This window comes from Natator depressus, chromosome 1 (assembly GCF_965152275.1).
Source record: "Natator depressus isolate rNatDep1 chromosome 1, rNatDep2.hap1, whole genome shotgun sequence".
Classification (NCBI taxonomy): domain Eukaryota; kingdom Metazoa; phylum Chordata; order Testudines; family Cheloniidae; genus Natator; species Natator depressus.
Genome location: NC_134234.1, coordinates 129,179,164 through 129,190,856, shown reverse-complemented (window position 1 = coordinate 129,190,856; position 11,693 = coordinate 129,179,164).

Genomic DNA, 11,693 nt, shown 5'->3' with positions numbered 1-11,693 from the left:
AGACAGAGAAAAATGTTTGAAGTGTTTTGTTTGATGTTGTGCCAAGTGGCTTGACTTGTTAACTATTACATTTTTATGGTTGTTATTTCAGACTTTTGTAGTTGAAATAGTTGCACAGAAAACATTGAAGTGAAGGATGGATTTACAGAACCCTGAACTGTTCTTTCTTTTCAATTGATGTGGTCTCCACTAACAGCTGCCTTGTTTCAGGATAAATGGATTCTTTTGTTGTTGTTGTTCTGCTTTGTTTTAAACTTCATGAAAAGAAATGATTTGAAAATAACCCCATGTAAGGTAAAGTAATAAAATAATTAGATTTTGTTCCTATTTTTTTGTCCTGGTAACATATAATAAATGATATATGCTAATTCTTAAACAGGAGCGTTTATTTGCTTCAGTCATTTAATTTAATAGGAAAAAAGTGACATATCAGAAAACAAAACAAAAACCTAAAGTAACAATATTTACTGTGATGTATGAATTTCTATTTGATTTGTATTTCTATATCCTTTTATTTAAAAGTATCTATCTGTAATTCTATTTACAAATCCTACAAACGGCCCAAACTTAACGTCATTCTCAAATCAATGGCAAAACTAGCAATGGCATTAGTGGGAGCAGTTCTGGCCTAAAGACACCTTCTGGATAAAAATTGAGGAACTTTCTATTGGGGTATTTAAAATGATTTGCTCATATAGCATATTTTCTTCATTTGTTGTCATTGGTTTACTGCTGTGGATATCTGCAAGGAAAACAAGTTCTTGGCTGGAGCCTCAACTATTGTACATTGCCATAGCCCCATTGAAGTTAGTAGAGCAATGTCACTTTGCACAACTGAGAATATGGTACCGGATGTTTGTTTCTTTCTTTCTTTCTTTCTTTCTTTCTTTCTTTCTTTCTTTCACCAGACATAATAAATCTTGTGTTCATGCAAGGTGCCAGATTGGCAGCCCAATGACTGAAGACCTGAGAACAGGTGGAGAAGGATCAGAAAGTAGGACCTGCTTTCCCAAATACCTTCATGATTTGGACTGGAAGTACTCTCTTAAGGAATGAAAGGTCAGCTCTTATGCCCATTTAACTCTGCACTTTCTACTGATATTACCTCTGAAGATGCCATCTAGAGTCAGACATGGTGTTTTTCTGAAGTATGCAATTATCCAGTTGAGACCATCAGCATTTTTCATATAGTTACAGTTCAGCCATCAGATAAATAAATAGTAATGACTTTCTGTCATTAATTCCCTGAGATTAATTTGAACCAGTAATCTAGAAATCAAAGGCTCTCCATCTCATTACCAGTCCTCTGAGACATTCAGTCCCTCATACCTTCTGGTTTTAAGTTTTTGTTTTTCTGGTCCTGCTGATTATACTTCACTTTTGGTCACCATAAACAGGCATTTGATTCTAGACCTCTGAGAAAATTTTGTACCACAGCTAAACTGGTAAAAACTACTACTTCCCCATCCCCTTTTTTGCGAGAAGAGTATTTAGGAGCCTAAATCCAAAATATAGATGCCACTAAGATCCTCAAAACCCCCACTCAGCAAGTAAGCATGCACACAGCCACCTCAGTGCAGGTGCTCTAGTGCCTATTGTTGTGTATTGAGGACTATGTTGGAATTGCGAGCTAGCTCTTTAAGAGTGGGGGTGGGGTTCTGGTGCTGCTGGTTGCAGTCATGGGGGCTCTGTAGCGAGATGTGCAATCTGGGCGCAGCAGACAGCCTGGAAAAAGCCAGCCTAGAACAAGGTGGGCTGAGTTTAGCTTCTTTGCCTTAGGGAGCAACATGCTTTGTCTGTCTGTTTTTGGTTACTGTGTGTGAATTCTGGATTCTAAGAATAAAAGTAGTGTTATGTTGTAGCCTTCCCGAGGGAGTATTTGATGTTTTTTCTCTCACGTCCCTGCATGTACAGCATGAACATGACATCTGTCTCACACCTAATCCCCTGACTATCTCACCTGCAGGGCCTGATCTGGTAGATGTGTTCGGAACATGCAAAAACTCACACAAAATGGCCACAGGAGGCACCTCTCTTTAGCCCACTGGTTAGGGCACTCACTTGGGGTATAACAGACACAGATTCAGTTTCCCCCTCTGCCTGATGTGGAGAAGGGATTTGAACACAGTTCTCCCACCTTTTCGGAGGGTACCCTAACTACGGATCTGTGGGGTAGTCTGGACTGGAAAGCTGTCCTGCTGAAATTATTTCTCTGGGCAGCAGGGGACCTAAAAGTTAGGCACTGCAATGATGAGCAGAGTTCAGCTCCTTAAACAGAGGGTGCTGACTTTGCTTTTCACTGACCCTTGAAATCCATCAGAATCCAAATTTCATGTTCTTTGGGACATCATGAAAAATGCCGTGATACAGTGTCCATCCCACACAAAGAGATCAGGTTGTTAGGACAATTAGCAGGCTGCACCTGGGGGAGAGCCCTATCCTGAAAGGTTAATGGATGATGAAACCCAGCTGCACAGAGGCAGATTAAAACTGTATAAAGCCAGCAGGCCTAGAACAAAAGAGAAGAATAGGGGAAGTAGTCTGCACTGACTTCCTAGGAGAAAGGAGGTATGTTTGGGTCTATTGAGTCTGGCAAGAAGCCAAAGAAATGAGTAGTCTACAGTTGCTCCCTAGGAGGAAGAAGTTTAGGCTGGTAAACCCAGAGGAGGGGGAGCCAGAAGATAGAGAAAGGAAGGAGTCCAGGGAAATAGGATCTGCAAGCAGACCAGAGTTGCTAGTTACAGGATCCCTGGAGTGGAACCCAGAGTAGTGTGCAGGCCTGGAAAATGACCCAGGACTGGCTCTGGACTGTAAGACTCTGTGGAGTGGCATAAGGACAGCTGATCCAGTAGGGTGTTGATACTCTAGAAGGGGAGGAGTATAATGACCTGGCTGGAGGCTGAGTCACAAAGAGGGAGCACCCCAAGTCTCACAGAGAGAGAAAGACAGCCAAAAGGAGCTGCTCTAGGAGTGGGTAGTAAACCCTGTGGCAGATGCATTCATTTAACTAATTTTTCTGAATAACAGCTTTGCTATGTTCTTTATTTATTAATGTTTAATATCTGCTTTAAGGGGTCTAGGTGCCAGGATGATAATCGGCATAGACACTTATTACTATGAGTAGCAATGGCCTATAATGTCATGCATGGTTACTGTCAGGGTTCCCTCCCCACTGGGGTACAGATGTGGGGACCTCATGAAAGACCCCCTAAGCTTATTTCTACCAGCTTAGGTTAAAAACTTCCCCAAGGCACAAATCCTTCCTTGTCCTTGGATGAGTACTGCTGCCACCACCAAGTGAGTTAGACAAAGATTCAGGAAAAGGACCACTTGGAATTCCTGTTTCCCCAAAATATCCCCCCAAGTCCCTTCACCTCTGGGGAGGCTTTGGAATAATCTACCAACCAGATAGGTAAACAAGGTGAGCACAGACCAGACACTGGGGGTTTTAGGACACTAAAAACAGATCAGATTCTAAAAAAAACCCCCAGAACTTTATTATGAAGAAAAAAAAGTAAAAGAAGCACTTCTATAAAATCAGCATGGAAGGTAATTTTACAGGGTAATAATATTCAAAACACAGAGGATTCCCCTCTAGGCAAAACTTCAAAGTTACAAAAAAAAACCCCTCCCTCTTAGCACAGGGAAAATTCACAAGCTAAAACAAAAAATACTCTAACCCATTTCCTTGCTATTACTTACTATTTGTGTAATTTTAGATGTATCATTCAGTAGGAGCTGGATTACTTGCTTGGTCTCTCTCTTTCTCCCGAGAGAACAACAGCCCAAAACAAAAACCTTTTCCCACATATTTGAAAGTATCTCCCCTTATTGGTCCTTTTGGTCAGGTGCCAACCAGGTTATCTGAGCTTCTTAACCCTTTACAGGTAAAGGAGGGATTTTATGCTACTCTTAGCTGTATGTTTATGATAGTTCAGAGGTAAGTAAGCCAGTACAACCCGGTACGGCGTACCGGTAAGAGCCGGTATGCCGTACCAGGACCGGCTTTCCGAGAGGGCAATTTAAAGTCCTGGGGTAGCGGCGGCGGGGCTGCGGTGGGGATTTGAAGGGCCCTGGAGCTCCAGCCGCCGCTACTGCCCCAGGGCCCTTTAAATCCCCGCCTGAGCCCTGCTGCCGAAGCCCTGGGGTAGGGGCGGCAGGGCTCCGGAGAGAATTTAAAGGGCCGGGGCGGTAGCGGCGGCTGGAGCCCTAAGCCCTTTAAATCCCCGCCTGAGCCCTGCTGCCCGAGCCCTGGGGTAGGGGTGGGGGGGCTCTGGTGGGGATTTAAAGAGCCCCGGAGCTCCAGCCACCACTACTGCCCCGGACCTTTAAATCCCTGCCGGAGCCCTGTGCCAAAGCCCTGGGGTAGCGGTGGTGGGGCTCCAGCGGACATTTAAAGGGCCGGGGCAGTAGCGGCGGCTGGAACTCCAGGGCCCTTTAAATTCCTGATGGAGCCCGGCCACCGCTACCCCAGGGCTCGGGCAGCAGGGCTCAGGCGGGGATTTAAAAGGCTCGGGGCTCTGGCAGCTGCTACCACAGCAGAGGCCCAGGCCCTTTAAAACTCTGCCAGAGCCCAGAGCCCTGGGTGGCAGTGGCAGCTGGGAGCTCCCAGGGCTCCTCAGTGATTAAAGGGCCCGGGACTCCGCTGCAGTAGCGGCAGCTGGAGCCCTGGGCCCTTTAAATCGCTCCCGAGGCCCGGGGCTCCCAGCCGCCTCTGCCGCTGGTAGCTCGGGGGTGATTTAAAGCTCCCCGGGCTCCCAGCCGCCACTACCACAACTGGAGCCCTGGCCCTTTAAATCAAGATTTAAAGGGCCCGGGGATTTAAGGCCCTGCCTCTTCCGGTTGAGGACACACCCCTGCTCAGGACTCCGGCGTACCGGTAAGTCCTCTACCTTACTTTCACCCCTGTGACAGTTACACAATCACTCTCTCAAGGACCATTGTTATAATTACTGTACAGGCTGGTATAATTTTGTAGTGTTTAGTCGTTGAGCCTGTAACCTTTGCACCACAACAATTTGTCCACTCCCAGAGAAAATACCAAAATGTTACCTTTTGACTAAACTGTCATGAGAATCTGACATGATCTAATTTTCAGCACATGACTGCATTGCTATATTCCAGAGACCTTTAGTTGTGACATCATAATCACTTCCATAGCAAACCGTTCTAGAGCTCTACAATACTCCCAAGATGTGATTCACAAAATGTCATAAAACAATTCACGGAAGCAGAAATAATCTTTATTTTGCAAAACTTAATCTAGCAAAAATTGTGACTTGTGCCAAACCAAGATACAAGGATGAGTTTTGTGTACGTGTAAATCCAGTTTCCAAGAGTGAGGTTATGAGTCAAAATAAGATCCAAAAATAGATTTCCCAGCAATCTAGTCATTAAATTCAAATTCCCCTAATCTTCAAGATGGGAAGGCCAGATTTGAGATTCTGGGTTGACCCTGTCTCCCTCTTTTAACACATGCATACAGAGTTTTATCTCTGGAGCCTTGTGGGAAAGGGAAGGAGAAATTGCCTGACTTCTGCTATTTTGCACTGTACCTATTGATAGGTCAAAAGAGTCATTTCATTTCAGCTGACTATCTAGAAATTTAGCTTATCTAAAATCTATTGGCAGTTCCTGGCCCCTGCTCTGACTCCTCTGAGGATCCATCAGCGTCAGGACAACTCCTCCTTCTGTAACATAGGCACAGATCTATTTGAAATTGTCCCTCTCTTTGTTGTACCCCATCTTTCACTAGCATCCCACCCTACTCATAGGCACGCATTGAAAGATCCTACCTTGGGTCAAGCAGCTCTGGTAGTTTTTCTGCTGGACTCTGATGAATCCAACATTCTGTTTTTTACACATCATGGCATGTTGTAGCTCTACAGCACAGAGGATTTACATTTAGCAGTGGCTGGACCAACAGAGAGGTTACCACCGCTTCCAAGTCCCATAATGAAGTCTTACAAACAAGGGATTTACAAGAAGATCAAATAGAGCCCAGTTTAGAACCTAATATAGGGAGGTTTACTGCATAGTTTTTTTTGGAATGGATTCTGGACGACCATTCAAGGGTTATGGGAAGGGAAGAAGGGAAAGCAAGGTATGAGGAAGAGAGGGAGGAAATAGATTAAGCCAGATAGAGGTGGGGAAGAGGTATTTGATTTGCTTCAGTATAACAACTAATAACAAATCTGTCTCCTAATGTGCTAAATATGTAAATTCAGGAAATGCATCCCAATAGCATAGTCTGATGTACCCAATAAAATACCATTACCTTATTTGTTTACAATATATATTTTATGGGTAAATGTTGCTATGATGTATGCAAAGTCTGGCTATAGTAAAGGGGTTAAACATAGATTTTTGTATTTTATTTTAAAATAAAGTGCCCCTCAAACTAGTTTTCTAAAGTGTTATATAGTAGAGCACGATAGGTAACTAAACATATGTTTTCACTCTCATTGGTCAGTTGTCTTCCAGGGATATATGCATCTATCCCTCTGGCTGGCTTTGTCATGTTTATGTATTCTCGCTTACAAAACTGTTCTCATTAGCTTGTAAGCTTCAAGGTCAATCTAAATTCAAGTACGTTGAGGCCTATAGGAGGAAAGCATTTGACAATCAAGTAATGTAAGTCTTCCTACATTTCCTGAATCTTCCTGTGAGTGGAATATCATGAGAGAGAATGGTAAATTGAGTTTAGGTCACAGCTGGAAAATTAAGTCCTAACTGACTTCAGAAAAGCCAAAAAACAATATACCTCTAAACAGTGTAAGGCATATTAGTGGACACTACAATCAAGATTTTCCAATTTGGATGCATACAGTTGCATGCATATATTTATATATGTCTAATTTATGCACATAAACAATAGTTGTGCTATGGGAAGTCTGGGATACCAACACCAGAGAGGTCCATTAGGTATTTGTGGGCACACATGGCCAATTAGCCAATTACCCATTAGGTATTTGCGCACCTAAGAAAGATATGCATAAATGTCTTCACACAACAGCATTCACCTGCCAATGAATATCTTGCACAATAAAGTGACTTAAATACATAAATTTGAGGAAGTTGCAGTTGATTTTAGTAGTAGGATTTGTTTCTTTCTGCCAATATCAATGGAGTTAGAACCCCCCTCTCTCAAATTATTACTTCCCTCTATTTTTCAAGAATTGCAACACAAGAAAATATCTTGTAATATTGCCTCGATACACAGTGAGACTTGCCCCCAGAACTAAGCAATATGTCACCTAGATTATAAAGAAAAGATATATAAAAATATATTTGTAAACGTATCAGTCTATTCAAACTAAGTCAAAGCTAGAGTAGGCTCTGCCATGATGAAACCTTTAGAGATGACCACTTCTCTTCATTGACTATGTGATTGAACCTAGCGGCAGTATTGGGTTATGTGAACTTTACCACCACTACTGTTTCTCACAGAAATGACATGATTTGAAAGTCTTTGCTTTTCCTGGCCCTTATGTGGGGTCCTTCCCAGTATAGTCTGGACCCAAATTATTTTTTGGAAATAAACAATGCATCTTTAATTAAAAGTAATACCCGTTTCCCACAATTCCGTTCTAAAAGATCTATATCTTTACAAGAGATGTTACCCAATATAAACAGTTTTTAATAGTTTTAATAAAACAGTGTTTTGAACATGGTCACGTATTGCCAGATCTCACATAAGCTTATCATACCATTCTTATGTACACTATGGTCCTGGTTGTCCTTACACTAAGGCAGTGTGTAAACAGGCATGAAAGTTTTACACTCACCTTGAAGTCAAAGGGAGTTGAGTACCTAGACACATCTGAAAATCCCACTAGACACTTATCTGCATCTTTAGGCACCTGAATATGTTTAAAAACCTGCCCCGGTAGCCCAGATTTTCGAAGGTATTTAAGTGTTGCTGCACTGAGCACTGCAACACCTAGCAATTCTAGGATTCTAAACCTCATTTTCAAAATGGATGTAGGCATTTAGGATAGCCAATGAGATTTAGTCTCTTCAGTGTCTAATTTAGTCTTGAAAATGAGATTTAGAATCCTAAAACTGCTAGGTGTTGCAAGTCTGAGTGCAGCATGCCTAAATACATTTAAAAATCCTAGGTCCATGTGCCCAAGTCACTCTAGAAAATGAGATTTATGGGACCGCTCTTGAAGGATTTAGGCACCTAACCTGCTTAAGCACTTTTGAAATTCCCACTAGGCTCCTGTCTGCATATTTAGGCACCTAAATCCATTTGCTAATACCCTTGCAAATTGAGCCTAAGTCCCAGATCTTTAAATATATTTTGGTACCTAAATCACTTTTGACTTAGTATAGCTAATGCATCAAAAGAGCCTAATAATAATTCACTGTTCAAGTTAATGTAATGCTTTGCTTTGTCTTTTCTACAAGTTACTGAAACATTCTTGTGGTTCTAGGACTTAACTAAGGTTGAGATAGTTTAGTTCAGCCTGGCTGAGAGATCTGTTTCCTTTTTTGTTCTTGGAAAAAATGATTATTTAAAATCTATTGTACAGTCCTGTACCTACTAGAATATTGCAAAATTATTCAAGTGTTTTCCATCTCTGTGAAGTTAATTTTGTTACCTCCCAAATGGTAGTTTTCTTGGATTTCTTTTTTAAAGTAACAAATTGATAAGTAATGCTTAATTTAAGAAAAACACGAGAATTTATTGCTAAATTATTTATAGGCTCACTGAAAGTAGTCGGACATTGTAGGATATATTAATCTGGTGTGGGGACAATAAAGTTAATGGTACTTATGTGGCTAAAGCAATAACCTGTTTAAAGAATATGCACTTGTATGATAAAGGTTTATAAATATTTGTGGTAATCAACTGATACAAATTCAGTCACATGTCAAAAGGAATCCACTGAGTCATCTTGCATAATAATCATAAGCCATTTTACAAGGGTGTTCAAAGTAACTTATTTTATTTTCATCAGGTATAACCATATGACCCATAAAATGTTATTCTTAGAGACATATTAGATTAAAAGATCAATCTCATAGCTTTCTCTTTTTTTTTAATAGACAATTTGCCATGCTCAGTAAACATTAGCAGGGCCGGAAAGCGAAATAATATCGTTGTACAGTATCTAGATTATAAACTCAGAATGATTCACAACTTTCCTTTAAAATTTACATTAGTCATATCTGCAGTGAGAAATAGTTTTTGCTCCCAACTCCCTGCACAAATTAGAGAAGTTAGATTTGAAGAGTTCCACCATGGAACAGAAGTTACATCAACATTAGGAAGTTATAAATGACCTCAGGCTCTATTTAGTACAACAAGATGGGAGAACTTGTAGTTCTGCTTCTCTGTAAGAATCAGTTTGCCAGGATTTCTCATTCCTGAGTTTTGTGCTCCTTAGTGTGAGACAAGTGGAATTCTCTAAGGTTTTTGGTCCTTATAGGAAGCAATAATGGGGTTGAATCCTGCATCACCCAGATTTCTAAGTACCTTCCTTGGAATCTTCCAGTCAATGTTTGATTATATGATAAGTAGATGTTCCCACAGGAATAATTTAGCCATTTAAAAAGAGAGAGAGAGAGAGAGAGATGCCTGCCTTAAATAGAACAATTGAAAACTGACTGTAAAGATAAACATCACCTCCCAAAGTTCCCTTCCATATTCTTATGGGAAGATAGTGGGGGGAGTAAAAATTCCTGTCAGAATATAATCATCATTCTCTAAAAATGACAAAGTAATTTCCCCTGTGCTGAAGATACCATCTGGGCAAGATTTCTAATCCTGAAGAATAAGTAGTTCAAAGTATATCGCAAAAGAAATAGCACACCCATAAAAAGTTGAATGGACAGCCAAAAACTAGGCCAGTGCCAACAAAGTGACCAAGAAATTGGTGTAGGGTGGATTTTTTTCGTAAGAGAGTAAAAATACTTACCAAAAATGTTGGGTGAAATCCTTGTTCCATTGAAGTTAATGGGAGTTTCGCCATTGACTTCAGTGGAGCTAGGATTTCATTCATTCATCCACACTCCATTAGTAGCCTGTAAGATATCTCCAAACCCAAAAACCTCAACAAATTGGCCAGCTCACACAAGGGACAGTCTTAATGAAGCAACGTTCTAACAGGTTGGAGGGATTCTCCTACTCTGACTTGGAGTGGCAAACTGAAGAGGGATACCTCACTAGAGCTTGAATCCATGCAACAGTACTTTATAAATGAAAGGCTACAACATGAGTAATCTGAATCATCAAAATGGGAAGGATCTGTGAAGTGCATCTCAATGTGACTGACCAACCAACATGTATCTTTTCTCTTCAAATATTTTGTTTATACTTCACACCATGAATGGGGGCTGCAAAAGTATAATAAATACAACTGGATGCAAAACAATGATCAGACAGATCAAATAAAATGAAATTGCACATTGATAAAAGTAATGTATCTAGTTTTTTGTCTAAATGCTCCAAAATGCCATATAGCTTGTATATGGTCATAGGGGAAGTTTTCTGTTATTTCTGTTAATTCCAAATCTTCATAAATGACAAATATTCTAGAATATCTTTTGATAAGAGTTTGGCCATTCAGCTGGATAGTACTAATCTTTTTGTCGGACTGGGCTTTGATTGTCAAATGTACTTTCTACTTATACTCTAATAACAAATACCAGAAATGCTCAGAGCTACAGTGGGTGCACTCCAGGTTCATTCCGAGTCTACAGACTTCCTGTTTTTAGTATCAGGAATATATTTGAAATCTGTAATATCTCTAAAATAAGAATACATGGTTTAAATGTGCCAACTGTACTTCAGTTATCCGAGTACACTTAGAAGGCTTTATATGTTTTGTTAGCCTTTTCATCATTAGATTGCTCTACAGCCAGACCCCCTGACTGTTTACAGACTAGACTCCATAGCAGGCAAACTGAATCATCAGCACTGCTGATGATTGCATTGCTATTATAAGAATCCATTTTTGCAAACCTTCCTTGTGTGAGTACATACTATTTAACATAAGTAGTGCTATTGAATTCAGTGGGACTTGTGACTACTCTGCAAGATAAAGTTGGCAGAATTGAGTCCTTGATTTGGAATGTCCAGTTGTCATAAATATAAAGGGAAGGGTAAACACCTTTAAAATCCCTCCTGGCCAGAGGAAAAACCCTTTCACCTATAAAGGGTTAAGAAGCTAGGATAACCTCGCTGGCACCTGACCAAAATGACCTATGAGGAGACAAGATACTTTCAAAGCTGGAGGGGGGAGAAACAAAGGTTCTCTCTGTCTGTGTGATGCTTTTGCCGGGGACAGAACAGGAATGGAGTCTTAGAACTTAGTAAGTAATCTAGCTAGATATGCGTTAGATTCTGATTCCTTTAAATGGCTGAGAAAATAAGCTTTGCTGAATGGAATGTAGATTCCTGTTTTTGTGTCTTTTTGTAACTTAAGGTTTTGCCTAGAGGGATTCTCTATGTTTTGAATCTAATTACCCTGTAAGGTATCTACCATCCTGATTTTACAGAGGTGATCCTTTTTACTTTTTCTTCTATTAAAATTCTTCTTTTAAGAATCTGATTGCTTGTTCATTGTTCTTAAGATCCAAGGATTTGGGTCTGTGTTAGCCTATGCAAACCGGTGAAGATTTTTATCAAGCCTTCCCCAGTAAAGCGGGTGTAAGAGTTGGAAGGATTTTGGGGGGAAAGATGT